Source organism: Ambystoma mexicanum, chromosome 6q (genome assembly GCF_040938575.1).
Source record: "Ambystoma mexicanum isolate Mex_15411 chromosome 6q, UKY_AmexF1_1, whole genome shotgun sequence".
Classification (NCBI taxonomy): Eukaryota; Metazoa; Chordata; class Amphibia; order Caudata; family Ambystomatidae; genus Ambystoma; species Ambystoma mexicanum.
This window is the reverse complement of record NC_090937.1, coordinates 603,126,531-603,142,011: the sequence shown is the minus strand read 5'-3', so window position 1 is coordinate 603,142,011 and position 15,481 is coordinate 603,126,531. Positions and strand designations below refer to the sequence as shown.

At 47.3% G+C, this 15,481-nt stretch overlaps 1 protein-coding gene across 5 annotated transcripts in view; it reads left to right on the top strand.

Annotated features, from left to right (window-relative positions):
- ELF2 (E74 like ETS transcription factor 2) overlaps window positions 1–15,481 on the top strand; it is a 1,226,980-nt gene that overhangs the window by 456,813 nt on the left and 754,686 nt on the right. The window contains exon 4 of one of the 5 annotated variants that reach the window (XM_069631081.1): window positions 15,240–15,358. The exons of the other annotated variants lie outside the window; for them this stretch is intronic. The gene's annotated coding sequence lies outside the window, so the exon portion shown is untranslated. The remainder of the gene's footprint in view (window positions 1–15,239; window positions 15,359–15,481) is intronic. 5 annotated transcript variants of the gene reach the window in all.

Below are 15,481 nucleotides of genomic sequence, written 5' to 3'. Positions count from 1 at the left end.
CCCTCCCCGGCACCATCAACCACGAGCCAACGCTCTGGGTCGGGTAAGAGGAAGGCCGAGCACCCGGCGAAGCTCCTGGAGAGGCCCCGGTCGAGCTCGAAGGCGGAGGGGGAGCGAGGCAGTGTCCCCCCCTCAAGGATAAGGCGGTGAGCGCACCTAAGGTGGTGAAGGCCTTAATCCAGCCGACCAAGCCCTCTATCGAAACTGTCGCGGCGGCCCTGGCTCAGCCTGTGCAGGCTACACCAGTGGTGGCGACCTCGGGGCTCAGAGTCTCCCTGCCACCTCGGAGGGAGTCCTCTTTTGTGCCCATCGATAGGACCCCCGTGAAATCCCCCGAGGGGAAGAGAAAGGGGGGGCAGGGCGTCGTTGTAGATTCGGCTTCAACCTCGGAGGAGGAATTGGTCGAGGTCTTAAGCCACGGCCTCGGCGTGGAAGAAGACCGGCCCGTCGGGATGCATCCCAACGCAGGTGACGACGACATCGTCGAGGGTACCGACGGGGCCCCTGATCGCCTGTCGGATTCCCCTCTGCCAGCACCGCAAGACAACTCGGCGGCCATTTTGTTGGCTATACAGTCCTTATGTTCAGAGATAAGGACGAGACTACCGTTGCCGACGGAGGAACCTCTCCCGTCGGGGGACCCAGAACCGGGACCTTCTAGTGCCCCCCCTACTAAGAAAAGAAGGATCCACCCTCCACCTCCTTTTCAGCCGTCGCGTCCCGTCCAGCCCTCCTCCCCGTCCACCCGAGGGGATGATACGGGGACTGACACGGCAGCGACGGGTACGGACGACGAGGTATACGACGAGGTTTTACCGTCGTCGCCTCCCACCAGGGCTTCTCCGCCCGACAAGATTGGATCGTTCCACTCCATGATCACCAGGGCATCCGAGCTTTTCCAACTCTGCCCTGAGGAGAAGAAGAAGGAAGGTTTCCTTTATCAGCAGCGCGAGGCCAAGAGGAAGACGGTCCTCTCAGTGCCTCTATTGGACGACATTTGGGATGAGGGCCTCACCCTCCTCAAGAACCCTTCCACGACGCCAGCTAGAAGAGACCGGTACGAGAAGAAGTACCGGGTCCCGGACACGGCCCCCCTGTGCCTCCGGGCACAGCCTACCCCGGACTCCGTCGTCTCCGCGGCGGCCAGGAAGAAAGCGGGGGGGGGGGTGCGGCCTCCACATCGACTTCCCCACCGGACGGTGAGGGAAAGAAATTGGACGCTATGGGACGCAGTCATCTCGTCGGCAGCGACGACGATTAAAGCGGCCAACGCCTTGGCTATCGTGGCCCGCTACGATAGGGAGCTCTGGTACAAACTGGCTCTTCTGCTGGACTTCCTGCCGGACGACAAGAGGACAGAGGCCCTGGAGATCCTGCAGGAAGGTGAGGTGGCTTCGGACCACGCCATTACCGTTGCGACGGACATCGCCGACACTGGGTTCCGCCAGTTGGGCAACGGCGTTTGCCTTAGGCGGCGTGGATGGCTCAAGGCTACGGACTTCCGTCAAGACGTTCAGACCAGAGTCCTGGACATGCACTTCGATGGGAACAACCTGTTTGGGAAAACAGTGGACGATTCCCTTCAGGCCATTAAAGCGGACACTGAGACGGCCCGGGCCCTGGGAGTTCTGCAACTACGACGGACGCCCTTTCGGAGCAGCGGAGGCAAGGGCGCCTCCAAAGGTTCCGGCGGCGGTTTCTCCACCTACCGTCAAGCGGCCCGCTCGTCGTCTCAGGAGGCCTACAGAGGACGAGGCAAGTCTGGCGGACCCCGCCGTCGTCGCCAAGGAGGTCAAGGCGGCAAAGCCTCGTCGAAGCAGGATTGAACCGGCCGTGGGGTCATGCCCCCACCGAAGCACTCCGGTGGGAGGCCGGCTGGCGAGCTTCGTCAGCGTGTGGGAGTCCATCTCCACCGACCGTTGGGTGCTGGACGCCTTGGCCCGGGGCCACGCGCTCGAGTTCCAGAGAAGGTGCCCGCGCGTCCCCCCCGTGGCCAGGAAAGAACTTCACGTCCCTCAACTTCTCCTGGAGGTAAAAGCGATGCTCAGGAAGGGCGCCATCGAACTCGTCCCAAAGAGGCTTCGGGGCTCCGGAGTTTACTCGAGATACTTCCTCGTGAAGAAGAAGACGGGGGGATGGCGCCCCATCCTGGACCTGCGACGTCTGAACAAGTTCATCAAGGCGCAGAAGTTCCGGATGGTCACCCTCCAACACGTCCTGGGTCAGCTGGAGGAAGGAGACTTCCTGTCGTCGTTGGATTTGGAGGATGCCTACTTCCATATTCCCATCCTAAAGGGGCACCGAAAATTCCTCAGGTTTGTGGTCCAAGGGCGTCATTACCAGTTCAAAGCCCTCCCCTTCGGACTACGGTCGGCACCCAGGGTATTCACCAAGTGCCTCGCACCGGTGGCGGCGCAGCTGCGCCGCGAGGGGGTCCACGTCTACCCCTACCTGGACGACTGGCTCATCCGAGCCAAGACGAGGGAGCTCGCCGTGGTTCACACGGCAAGGACCGTCCAACTTCTCACGGACCTGGGATTCTCCGTGAACTACGCCAAATCCCACCTGGTACCCGCGCAAGACGCTCTGTTTCTGGGAGCGAGGCTCAACACAGTGTCTCTTCTGGCCTCCCCGTCGGAGGAGAGGACCAGGACCATCCTGGGCAAGGTGCAGCAGATGTTGGTGGCCGACGCGGCCAAGGTGAGGTCCATCAAGTCCCTCCTCGGAATGATGTCTTCCTGCATCTACCTCATTCCCATGTGCAGGCTCCGGATGCGCCCGTTGCAGGAGTTCCTGGACGCGCGCTGGATCCAAACGACGGGCAGCTTCGAGGAAAGGATCACACTCGACGAGAGCTTCCGACGAGCGATCCGGTGGTGGGGCACCCGCGCGCATCTGACGGCGGGCTTGGACTTCCAGACCCCAGCCCACCAGGAAACAGTGACCACGGATGCCTCCCTGGAAGGGTGGGGAGCGCACACCGAAAATCTGCACGCAAGAGGCCTTTGGCTCCCGACGGAGAAATCCCTACATATCAACGTCCTGGAGCTCCGTGCAGTGTTTTGGGCCCTCAGGTCCTTCCTTCCGTCCCTCAAGGGCAAGGTGGTGAGGATCTTCACCGACAACACCACCACCATGTTTTACATCAGGAAACAGGGCGGAACCAGGTCCCCAGCACTGTCCAAGGAGGCACAGGACCTGTGGCATTGGGCCATCGCCCAAAGGATATTTCTGGTGCCGTTTCATCTGGCAGGGATAAAAAACACCATCGCTGACTCACTCAGCAGGGAGCTGCGCTCGTGCCACGAGTGGGAGCTACGGCAGGATCTAGTGGATCGCCTCTTCCGACGGTGGGGCACACCCCAGATCGACCTGTTCGCGACGGCGACGAACTCCAAGTGCCGGAGGTTCGCCAGCAGGTTTCCCCAGGCGAGGAGCATGGGCGATGCTTTCTCGTTCCCCTGGGAGGGCCTGTTCCTCTACGCGTTCCCTCCTTTGCCACTGCTAATCCGGCTCGTCAACCAGCTCAAGAGGTCACGGTGCAGGATGATCCTCGTCGCACCTGCGTGGCCGAGGCAGATATGGTTCCCGGACCTTCTGGACTTGTCAGCGTCCCCGCCAATCAAGCTGCCGGTGGACGCGGATCTGCTCTCCAGAGAAGGAGGCGCCATCCTCCACCACGACCCGAAATCGCTGAACTTGCAGGCCTGGCTCCTGCAGCGCTAGAGTTTGGAGGATACGACATACCGGCCGACTGCAGAGAGGTTCTTGCAAAGGCCAGGGCGTCCTCGACTCTTAAATGCTACGGACACAAATGGAAGAGGTTCTCCGTCTGGTGCCACGCACAGAAGATTAACCCTCTACGGATTACGGCCCCCCAAGTACTGCCGTACCTGCTGACGCTGGCCAAAGCTGGACTGGCACACGCGTCCATCAAGATTCATCTTGCTGCGATCTCCCGATACACCAGAACCACGGGGCGCACGTCCTTGTGGTCTCATCGTCTGGTGAAAGAGTTCATGAAGGGACTGTTCAGATTGTTCCCGCCGGTGAAGGCTCCGGCCGCGTCGTGGGAGCTCAACGTGGTGCTGACTAAGCTCATGGGACCTCCGTTCGAGCCTCTGCACTCGGCTCCGTTGAAATTTCTGTCGTGGAAAACAGCGTTTCTTGTGGCCATCACCTCTGCACGACGAGTGGGAGAGATCCAGGCCCTTTCCTGCAAGGCCCCGTACTTGACTTTTCACGACACAAGGGTAGTGCTCAGGACGCACCCCTCCTTCATGCCCAAGGTACCGTCGGACTTCCATCTCAACGAACCCTTGGTGTTGCCTGTGTTCTTCCCGTCGCCTTCGTCGCCGGCTGAGAGGACTTTGCACTCGCTGGATGTGGCGAGAGCGTTGAAGTTCTACGTGGACCGCACGAAGTGTTTTCGGAAGACGTCACAACTCTTTGTGAACTTTGGACCTGTCAATCAGGGGAAGGCTCTCTCGAAGGCTTCCATTTCCAGATGGCTCTCCGGCTGTATCATGTACTGTCACCGGTTGGCAAACCGACTGCTGCCTGGCCGTCCGAGAGCCCATTCCACCAGAGCGATCGCGGCTACCACGGCGTTCCTATCTGGTGTGCCCCTGCTGGACATATGCAGGGCTGCTACGTGGAGGTCGACGCACACCTTCACGAAATTCTACTGCGTCGACCGGGATTCCAGGGAGGAGTCCAGGGTCGGCCAAGCAGTGCTGCGCAACCTGTTCGCCTGAGGTGAGCCTGGTGAGGAGGTAAGATGCTTAATGTTGAGTTTGATGTGATGCTTAATGTTGAGCCTTTGCCACCTCCCGTGGTTGTGCATGTGTGTACTGCTATGTATTCTTTATTCATGAGCATGTGAATCCATGCCAGACCCCATGCTGGAGAAGGAACAAGTTACTTACCTGTAACTGTTGTTCTCCAGCATGGGTCTGGCATGGATTCACATGCAAACCCTCCCGCCTACCCCTCTGCGGCTCTTCACTTGGTCATACTGCCACTTCACGTGCTTCCAAATCTGAAGATGGCTGCCAGAGGCGGGGCTTAGGTAGAGGGCAGTCATTGGCTGTGGTCAGTATGACGCAGAGATCAGTGATTGGTTGTTACTACGAAAGACAGATCAGAAACGAAACTGATACTGGTTTTTTCTTTACCGAGGATTCCCAGCCGGACGACGGGGAATATTCATGAGCATGTGAATCCATGCCAGACCCATGCTGGAGAACAACAGTTACAGGTAAGTAACTTGTTCCTTCCATCATTCCCTTCCTGAGCAAACTCCTGGAAAAGCTGGCCATCTCCCAGCTTAATCTCCACACTGAATCTGTGGGTTGTCTTCATGACCATCAGTCTGGCTTCAGAGCTGCCAGAAGCACGGAAACTGCTCTCCTGAACATCTGTGAAGGCCTACTCTCCCACCTTAATTCCAACACCCCCTGTGTCCTCATCTTATTTGATCTCTCCTCTTCCTTTGACACGTCAACCATGCCATCCTGCTCAACCGTCTCTGTGATAACCTGGGTATCACTGGTTAGGCCTGGCGTGGCTGACTTCTTTCCTCTCTGATAGACCCTCCCAGGTCCAACTCGGGTCCTTCCTCTACTCTATCTTTATCTCTACCTCTACCTGTAGTGTCCACCAGGGGTCTAACCGCTCTCCCTGGCTGTTCGACCAATACCTGGCACTTCTTGCCCACTGCATTGCAGCTCTCTGCCCCAACTTTCATTGTACACACTGCTCATTTTCAAGCTACCTTTCAGCCACCTCTTCTCCGTCTTTCATCTTTGACTGTCTGCTATCCAGGAGGGGTGTGCCGCCAATGATCTCTAACTTAATGCCAGTAAGACTGAGATTCTCCTCATCGGCACACCCGCTCCGTCCTTTCCTGTCGCTCTCTGACTGGCCTCTCTTGGCCCTCCTCCTGCTCCCACCTACAAGGCTAAAAACCTCGGGTTTATCTTCGACTCCACACTCTCCTCTCCTCACATCTGACGTCTCTAAGAAGTCACACTACCAGCTGCACCTCCTCAGAGGTATTCTTCCTTTCCTCTCCTTCTCCCAGAAGCTCACGGATTCCAGAGCTCTGGTTCTCTTTGGACTATTGCAACAGCCTTTCCAAATCTGCCTGCCTCTACTCTCCGCCCTCTGCAACTCATCCAGAACAGGACTGCGAGACATGTCCTTAGCCTCAAGCCCAGGAATCGTATCTCTCCAGCACTGAAATCTCTGCACTAGCTCGCAGAGGCTGTGAGGATTAAGTTCAAAACCCTCTGCATTGTCCACAAGGCCTTCTGGGGCCTGATTCCTCAATACCTTCATCTCTCTTCCTAAATATCTTCCTTTCTCAAGGTTTTTGCTCATCCGCCACCAACTCCCTCGGGGTCAGTTGCTTCTCCAAGCAACGTATTGGGGGTAGATCTTTCTTCGGCTGGGGTCTCCCTCTGGAACAGCTTCCCTCCATCCCTGAAACTTGAGGAGAACAATCTCCGGTTCCGGCAGCACCTCAAAACCTTCCTCTTTGCTTCTGCTTTCTCCCCTTCTCTCCCCTGCTGAATTCCCAGCTGAAACTGTATGGTTACCTGGCCACCCTCTGAACTAGGGGCCCAGGTTCCCCCGCCATTTACACACCTGCACTGCCTCCCTGGCAACTCCCGCACTTGGACTGTTTTTCTGTACCCCTACAGTCCCCCACCAGCACTTGCCACCAGCTTGCTGCACTTCTTATTGTTTTATTTATTCTTTTATCCCATGTACTGCACTGGCCCCACCCCCCTCTCACTCCGCACTTTTCCCCTTCCCCCTGCACTTGAATGACACTTGGCCTAGTAGGATCGCTGTCTCTGTCTTCCCTCTGTTCCCCCTCCCTTGCTGAGTCGCCCCTTGAAACACTTGTATATTGACGCTTTATAAATGCCATATCATATCACCTTCACTTAAAAAGCACAAGCATGCAGCCCAACGGAAGTGCCCCTCGCAAGTGCCTGTTTCGCTTGTTTGCTGTGTGCGGCGGGTCGGGGGTTGTTGCGTCCTCCGATGTTGTTTTCTTGTATTTAACAACGTTGTATGCTGCTGGCAGTGCTCTAATAAGGTGAGCATGTCACTCAAAAAGTGAACTGTCGTATTTGCATCTATTTTGGGTCATAGCTACGTATACTTTTGTCCTGTTTTTTGACACGCAGCTATGGCATAGGTGTTTGTTGATTTTGCAAGCTTTTGGAGGAAGTTCCTTAAGTTTTAGAATCTGTATTAGAAACTTGGATGTTTTGGCGGGTGCTTCGTACTAATGTTGGAGGCTCTGAAAGTCCAACAGTAACGTCTTGCAAATTAACCTCTTCAACATGCAGCGAGTTCCTATGTGTAATTTTTTCACACATAGTCTCATTCTTGAACACACGTTGAAGCGTAGCATTTGAAATGTTAAGCCTTCGTCTATGGTTGGGGATCTAAGAAGCAGTAAGCAGATAAAGGATCCTTCTTTGATTGCGCTTCTCAGGGTCTCCAATATGGTGGATACCAATGACCTGTCACACTCGGCACCTATTATGAACAGTGGGTTTTTACGCAATGCTTGTCATGTGTCTAAGCCAGCTTCCCTCTCAAATGTTTTCTTGCATTACAGGAGGCCAGTGGCCTAAATATTGCAGCGCAGGTGCATGCTGTACCATCCACCAAGATTAAAACAAATGTATTAACCTTTTATGAAGCAAATGATGCCCAACCCCCGGCAATAGAAAGTTATAACAAAATGATGGGTCACAATAATTCTTTCATTTTCAAACCTGATGAACGCCTTAATGCTTCCATATCTGATATCTCGCTGCTTGCATCATCTGTCATGGCAGAGCTTGGAAAGCAAATCAGATTGTCATTGGGTCCGTCCTTTCCTGTCGTTAGATCTTCTACAAAGATAGAAGTACATTTTCATAAACACCGAAATTCAGTCCCCTCCATTGCCTTTAACTCATTTAAACATCACAGCACGTGGACCTGCTATGTCAGACATGACTGCAAGTTCACCTACACCTCAGATGATGCCCGATGAGCCTGATATTGCTCCTCCAGCGTTCATCGGTGCCACCACTGAAACTGTGAAGACGGGGGAATACGTGCATTATGGTGGGCTGTCCGATGAATACTTCTTTTTTCTCACATACCAATATGTTGCATGTGTTTAAGCTGACAACTACTCATTTACAGTCCTGACACATCCTCAAATTACTGGACAAGGGTCATGTCACCACCCACCTGGAAATTGGAGCGATTAAAGGTTCTCTTTCAAAAATATTGGCTAAATTAAATGAGTTAGAGGGCTATATGCTAGCGCAGGAGTCGTTTTGTATAAGATAGGCTGTACTCCACAAAACGGCACATGTGACCTCCCAAACGGACTGCAGTCACTGAAACTAATTCCACCAAGGTATGTGAAAAAGCCAGTCAAATGTATGTCATCCACAATCATAAGGACTCGCAAGGGAGGTCCTATGCCAGTGTGGTTGAGGGCCCTATGCATAGCAACAAAGAAATACATGAGATCTTCATATAGATCTCACTGAGGTTGCTAAATTGCAGCATGAAAGGCTACTATTAATCGAGCAGCATTTGCAATTGTAACATGATTTTCATAAAGGTCCAAATAAACTCATGCAGGAAATTCTACAGACAGAGGATGTGGAGAGAACAGGGATATGATGATCCTGACAGTCCCACGCCTCTAACTGATTTAATCGATCAAAATAGTTCCCGAACCAGCAACGCAATTATCAATATAGAAGCCTTGTCAGAGCACAGTCCCATACCTCCCACAAAGCACTACCTGTCACGTAAGGAGAAGCGACTTGATATTGGAGTCCAAAAAAGAAGGCTGCTGTTAAAAAATGTAAAGGAGGAAGCAGAGAAAAAATCATCCAGCAAATAAGATCAAAAGTCACAATTCTTACATATAAAAGTTATGCAACGTTTCAGTTGAAGAAGAAATACTTGACTTGAGTTAACTCAATGCTGAAAACAAAGTGCTCTTACAAGTGAAAGAAGGCCCCTTACCAGTGCAGATCCTACCCCATGTCATGCTCAAGAACAAAGCTATAACCACACAAGTCATAGTAAAATCTAATAAGCATCATACTATATGTGAGAACTCTAATTTATCAATAGATCAACTGCAAGTTCCATTTCACCTGCTGGAAGCTGCTGCCCCGTCAAACAGATGCATCTATCCAAGTACTATCCCATCACTATGAAGTTGAGCTGCTGTCAGCCTGGAAGCAACTTAGAGAGATTCTGCATTGGTTATTAATTATATTAAATAAAAACAAAAAATGTAATGATTGTAGAAAGGCCACACTTTGATGATCTCCTTATATTGAGGCTGACCAGTATTCATAAGTTCAACAAATGGAAAGCCGGAGATCAAGTTTGTTGCGCCAATTGTGTATTCATTTAAATGATAATGTTAGTAGTCTGTCCTCTGTCCTGCGGTCTTTACTCTCTATTATGTTTCATAGAGATATTTAGTTGACTAGATGTGGACATCACCCTCTATTAAATTTCATAGAGGTGTTTGGTTGACGTTCAAAAGAAAATGTCTTTGGATGCTTTTAACCCTCTATTAGATTTCATAGGAGTAAATTGGTTTCCAACAATGGGAATGTCCTCATTTTAACTCCTGATCTAGACACGGTCACTCTGATTGCCAAAACACACTTCCCCAATTCTTCCAATGAGGTAATGCTTACACAACTTTCTTAATTCACGAGCGCATTAAAGGGTCTGGCCTGGATAGAGTCGTATATGCAATCGCAGTCCAAGACTGCTTCCCATACCTAGCAATGTGTTGGAACTGTTGTGGTTTTAACAATCTTAACACATGGTTTACGTTTTGTTACCAGGCAAATATGTTTTTATTGCTTATACAAGAAACAATGCAAACTAAAAACCTTCCCCTAGATGGCTACACTTCCTTTGCTCAACCAGCAAGTTGTGGTCACTTAGGGCGTCCTTCTGGGGGGTTAGCCATATTCATACACAAAAACATGAGGGTGTCAATCAAGCTTATCTTGGCTTCTGAAGACTTCTTAGCTGTTGCATTGAGCTCAGTTGAGGCACTTATCTTAGTCTCTTTATTATCTCGGTCTATTGGAATCCCAGCAAAATGACACAAACAGACATAATTACAAATCTCAATTCAATATTTGAAGAGGCATATATTCGGAACCATGATTATGAGATCATTATAGGAGGGGACTTTAATTGCACACTCATCATATTAGAAAGTGAATGTATGGAAAATACATGGGACCATATTCTACAAAATCGGCGGCTAGAGGGCGCAGAAGGGTTGACTCTCTAGCGGAGTGGGATATCCACATTATTCCAAAAGGATTGAACCAACTGTCCTTTACCTGGCAAAGGGGATCGAATAAGTCATTTATTGACTATCTGGATGTCTCTAGAAACCTGCTAGGAGTCTGTGACCTAGCCAATATAACAAATCCATTTCTTGGTGATTGTATGAATGTTAGCATTGAGATGTCAATACTAGTTGAGCAATACTAACAGTTACCATCTTTAGCACTGATAGAGTTGGAAATGTACGCAATGTCCATTCATTGGAATAATAAACTGTGTAGACGGCTCTCTGCTATGGTGAGTCGCGATTTGCTGGTAGAGAACTCTGCTCTCTGTAAGGGACCCTCCTGTCCTCTCATAGAAGCTCAGAATATGTATATGATTAAATATCATTTAAACAATCTAGCTATTAAACAACACAAACTTGCTTCTCAGCCACACATTAATACATTCAATACAAGGATCCCAGAATAAGGATCTAGGCAATCTCAAACTATCAATGTGTACATATTTGCTATACCTTGTATCCAAGAAAAGAATCCTTCAAAAATACAAACAACAACTCAAACTAATCAAATTTGATCAGTATATGGATGGCAATCGGCAACTGATTTGTCATCTCTGCAAACAGAACATCAAAAATGTTTGGGCGACATTGAGAAATCCAATATCAATGGCTACATCAAGCTTTGTTTCATCCGTATCAGGAGAGGCTTGGACTACATTTTTCAGGGATAAATTCAGACTACCTTCTGGTCATTCCTCGGTTTTCACCCATCAATTTGCTGATGTAATTTTGTCTCGATGTCCTTGGACACAGGAGGATGTTACATGGGTTATTCAAAGGCTACGGCCCCCGTTGGCATACCTTCATGTGGCCTGAAAGATGATCCAGTCTTTTTGGTCAAATATTAAAAAAACAAAAAACAAATAAAAAATAAATGTGACCTATTTTCTTAACTAAAAAAATTCCATCTTCATTGCTTTCTGCCATCATTATTCCTTTGCACAAGAAAGGCCCAATCTCAGATCCATCCAATTATAGGCCTATTGCGCTGATGGATAATGCGGCCAAAGTAATTGATATACTTATCTTGAATGGTTAATCTCTACGCATCATACTTTATCACGTTTTCAAGTCGGATTCCGCAAATCAATGAGTACGTCACTAAATGCTACAATGCTAGCACACCTGTTAGAGACCTCCAAACATATGCAAGGGGGGGCATATATATGGCGGCACTTATATGTCCTCTGCGTTTGATAGTGGTCAGAGTACACCTGGAATTAAAGGGTTTCCTTTGGAATTCCCTTGCACATTATAGGCCTTATAGGGATGCTTCACAACCACACCAACTATAGAGTATGTATCAACCAGGAGGGTCTACTTACAGACCCCATCGCAACATAACTGGGTTTGAACCAGGGGTGCAGTTTAGCATCAATTTTCTTTAATCTATATTTGCAATTTGGAAGACATTTTGAATGGTACGGATCACTTTGCAGTCAGACTGGGGGGGATTGCGTATTCATTGGTTGGCATTTGCTGACAATGTCATCTTTTTTGCTCGTACTCCATGTGGATTACAAAATAAAACAACCTTTTTCCATCTATGCTGAAAGGTATAATCTGCAGACAAACACCAGTAAATCCAAAATAATTATATTTTCAAATAGGAAAAAAAAATAATTTTAAGATTCCGTGGCATATGGGAAGCACTGAAATAGAGCAGGAACGGTCTCTGTGCTACCTCGGTTATAATTTTGTCTGATTCTAACTAACAATGTGGAAAAATATATTCCCCACAAAGGTCACTCCTCTAATATCGCAAATGAAAGTGATATTTCACAAACATTGTTAACTTTCTCTCAAACCCATTTAGCAATTGTATACCTTTTTAAAAGTTGAAGCAATTTAACTTTTTGGTTTGGGCTTCTTTATTGGATATTTTAAATTCCCTCCAAGGTAGGATTTTCAAAAGTGTGTTGGGGTTATCCATTTCTCTGCCAAATGCTATTATACACAAACATGGGCTTAACTCTCTAGCTTCTAAATTCTGCTGGAGGTTGGTGTCCAATTATTCCAAAATGCAGCTCCCACCAGTCAATTCATTATATGAAGGTCTCTCACAGATGTTACTAAAGTCACATCCAGCGTCAATGGTACGTTTTGAGGGTAAAATGCAAGTTCTACTCACACATAGAGATGCAGCATCTTGATCTCTGTTAGCGTCCCGCCCTGGTGAAAAACAAAATATTACGAACATGACTGGGTAAAGGTAATTGATACAATGGGCAATTACAAATCATATCAGCAATATGCACCATTTCTAAAAAAGACTTTCTCAATTGCCCTATCTTTAATATTTTCCAAGTCATAAAGCTCGTGATCTTTACTTAAGATTCAAATTAGACCAGTTTCACACAAGTGGTCGCACAAAAAGTTGGAAATCTAAACAAGGGGTGTACCTAGATGGTGTATGTTGTTTTTTGCTCAACTAATTGTGAATTGGAAACACTAAAGCATGTCGTTATGTTTTGTGAATATTAGGAACATGCAAGAAAATTGGCTTTTGGCAAACATTGGTACAGTGATTCTGCAAATTCCCACAATCTATTATGGACAAGATGTATGTGGAGCAGAAATAACTCCTTGATTTTGTCACTTACTCGCCTTTTACACATTATTCAAGAGCAATTAACTTGTCGTGAAGGGGAGCACTAATGTTTCCATATATTAATGGAGTCCTCCTCCATGATATATTTGAATAATTGTAAAGTTTTTATTGCACACACTTTGCTTAGTGATGAAGAGGGCGGCATATACTGTAAACTAAATGTCATAAGTTATGTATAAAAGATTCATTCATTTTATGCATGTTTGAGGTACAAGGACAAATCGGAAATCATGTTCAAACTGTAACCATTTATTTGAGTTAATAGTGTTATGTCCTTGTAGTTTTTAAACACTAAATCTGCTTGTCAATGGTTTCAAGTTTAGTGTAAAAGACTTATTTCATGTTTGTTCTTAGGTACAAGGACAAACTGGAAATTATTATCAAACTGCAACCATCTATTTGAGCCAATAGTTCAATGTCCTTTTAGTCATTTACACATTCAATCATAGTTTTTATCGTACAATGTTTTATGAAAACGTATGTGTATGGTATTTACTATTTTGATACATATTAAGTCATTCTGTAAATGTATACGTTTTGTAAAGGTTTGTGTGAACCACAAAAAAAAAAAACAGAAAAGGCTAATCCGGGCAACCCCAATGAAAGCTGTAATCATGTAGAACAAGTGGAGTGGGATCAGTGCATGCAAGGTGTAAAGCAATAGTAGAAGATTGCTGCATAGAGAATGTGTCTTTTGCAGTGGGAGCGCCTGTGATATTAAACATGTGTAAGTAACTAACAGCCTTCAGTAGTGCACACTCCACTCCTAATATAGAAACGGTATACCATGGATCTCAGTAGAGCCAGCTTTCCTAACATAGAACAGGAATGTTGTGAATTGACGCACCTGGAACAGATACATTGTGGGTCACAACAGTATAAGTTCCACTTGCATAGAGAAGGGACTGCATGAGATGGAGCCATGGCTAGCACCCCCACACCGAAGAGGTACATTAAGGGCCTCACCACCGCGATGCAATCTACACTCATATATCTATATCTGGAGCAGCATAGGCCTCAGAAGTCCGAATTACTGTCACAAAGAACATGCCCAACATGTGCACTGTGAGGATAGCGCAGGGGCAATGCCTTTGTCTTGCAAGCAAGGCAACGCATAGCTACACAGTTTTGAATCCCGGTCTCATGCTTTGAAACTGGTTTCCGGTATGAAGTGCGTTTATAAAAGAACAATTATAATGTGCCTCACCGATAAAGCAGTGGGACAACCACCCACAAAGAACAGGAACACCTATAATTGCATCAGCAATGGAAGATCCTCAAAAATAGAATGAATATAATATTGATAGCAACTAGTCGAATCAAACGATTTGCTTAATAGGAATTCAGTAAACCATAATTGGAAGGAATTCAGTCTTCAAAAAACAAATGATTTCGATCCCAATTCCCAGCCACTCTACAGTTGGTTCACATGTTGAACATGTTGAAGAATGGGATGTTAATAGAATACAGGGCGATTAGTCACTTAATACACCTTTTCACATTTGGTCTGGCCATTTGATTTCTGTATATATTTAGATTTTTAAGACCTCCGTTTTTATGACCCCAAAACCCAGGCAATTGCACAGTAAAGCAAACTTGATTTCTATTGTATTTTGTGGTTCGATAACAGACTTGTCTTTTGATATTTAATGAAAGTCCTAATTTCCTTTAACTGATATTACCTACTGGTATGCTAATGTTGTGATACAACAGTGCAGAGAGGCATGGACTCCATGCTAAATTCTATATCTTATCTCATGGTCAGAATTTGACTGGACTGAGTTAATGATTTGTTACGATTTTAAAACATTTTTGCCAAAGCGCAGTACATGGAGCATATTTACATAAAACAGAGTTGATATTTATTGACCTCGGAAGGATGAAAGGCTGAGTTGGCCTGGCTGAGTCTCGTAACTGCGACTTGCAGATCACGCACAGATCGCAGCAGCTTACTTATTGGCGAACATCTTTCAAAGGTTGGTAGACTATCGACTGATGTATAATAATCAGTGCTTAGATGTTGGACGAACCATGCATGAAGCGCTACATAAAGTTAAATACCCATGTGGATTATCACTACAGACAGGTTTTGCAGAGTTTCTATTTCAATTACAAATGTAACGGTTTCATTTTTGTTTTTTGGACAGCACATGCATTTCCTCGAGAATCAAGTTTTTAATGTTTTATTTGTAGTCATGAACATTTGAAAAAGGCTGTGACCCCTGTCATTGGTGTATTGACAATCGCTCAACCTTGAGCAAGAACTATGCTGCCACTTATCATTTATAGTAAGTTGCCCCACTGACTGCAAGGTAAGGTTGAATGGATGTAAACTAGACCTTGCATAATTGGAGTGTAAATTAAATTATAAGAATAAAATTGATTTGCCTTCGAAACAGTGTAAGAAGTATTCAACTGGCAGCCAAAACATGGCA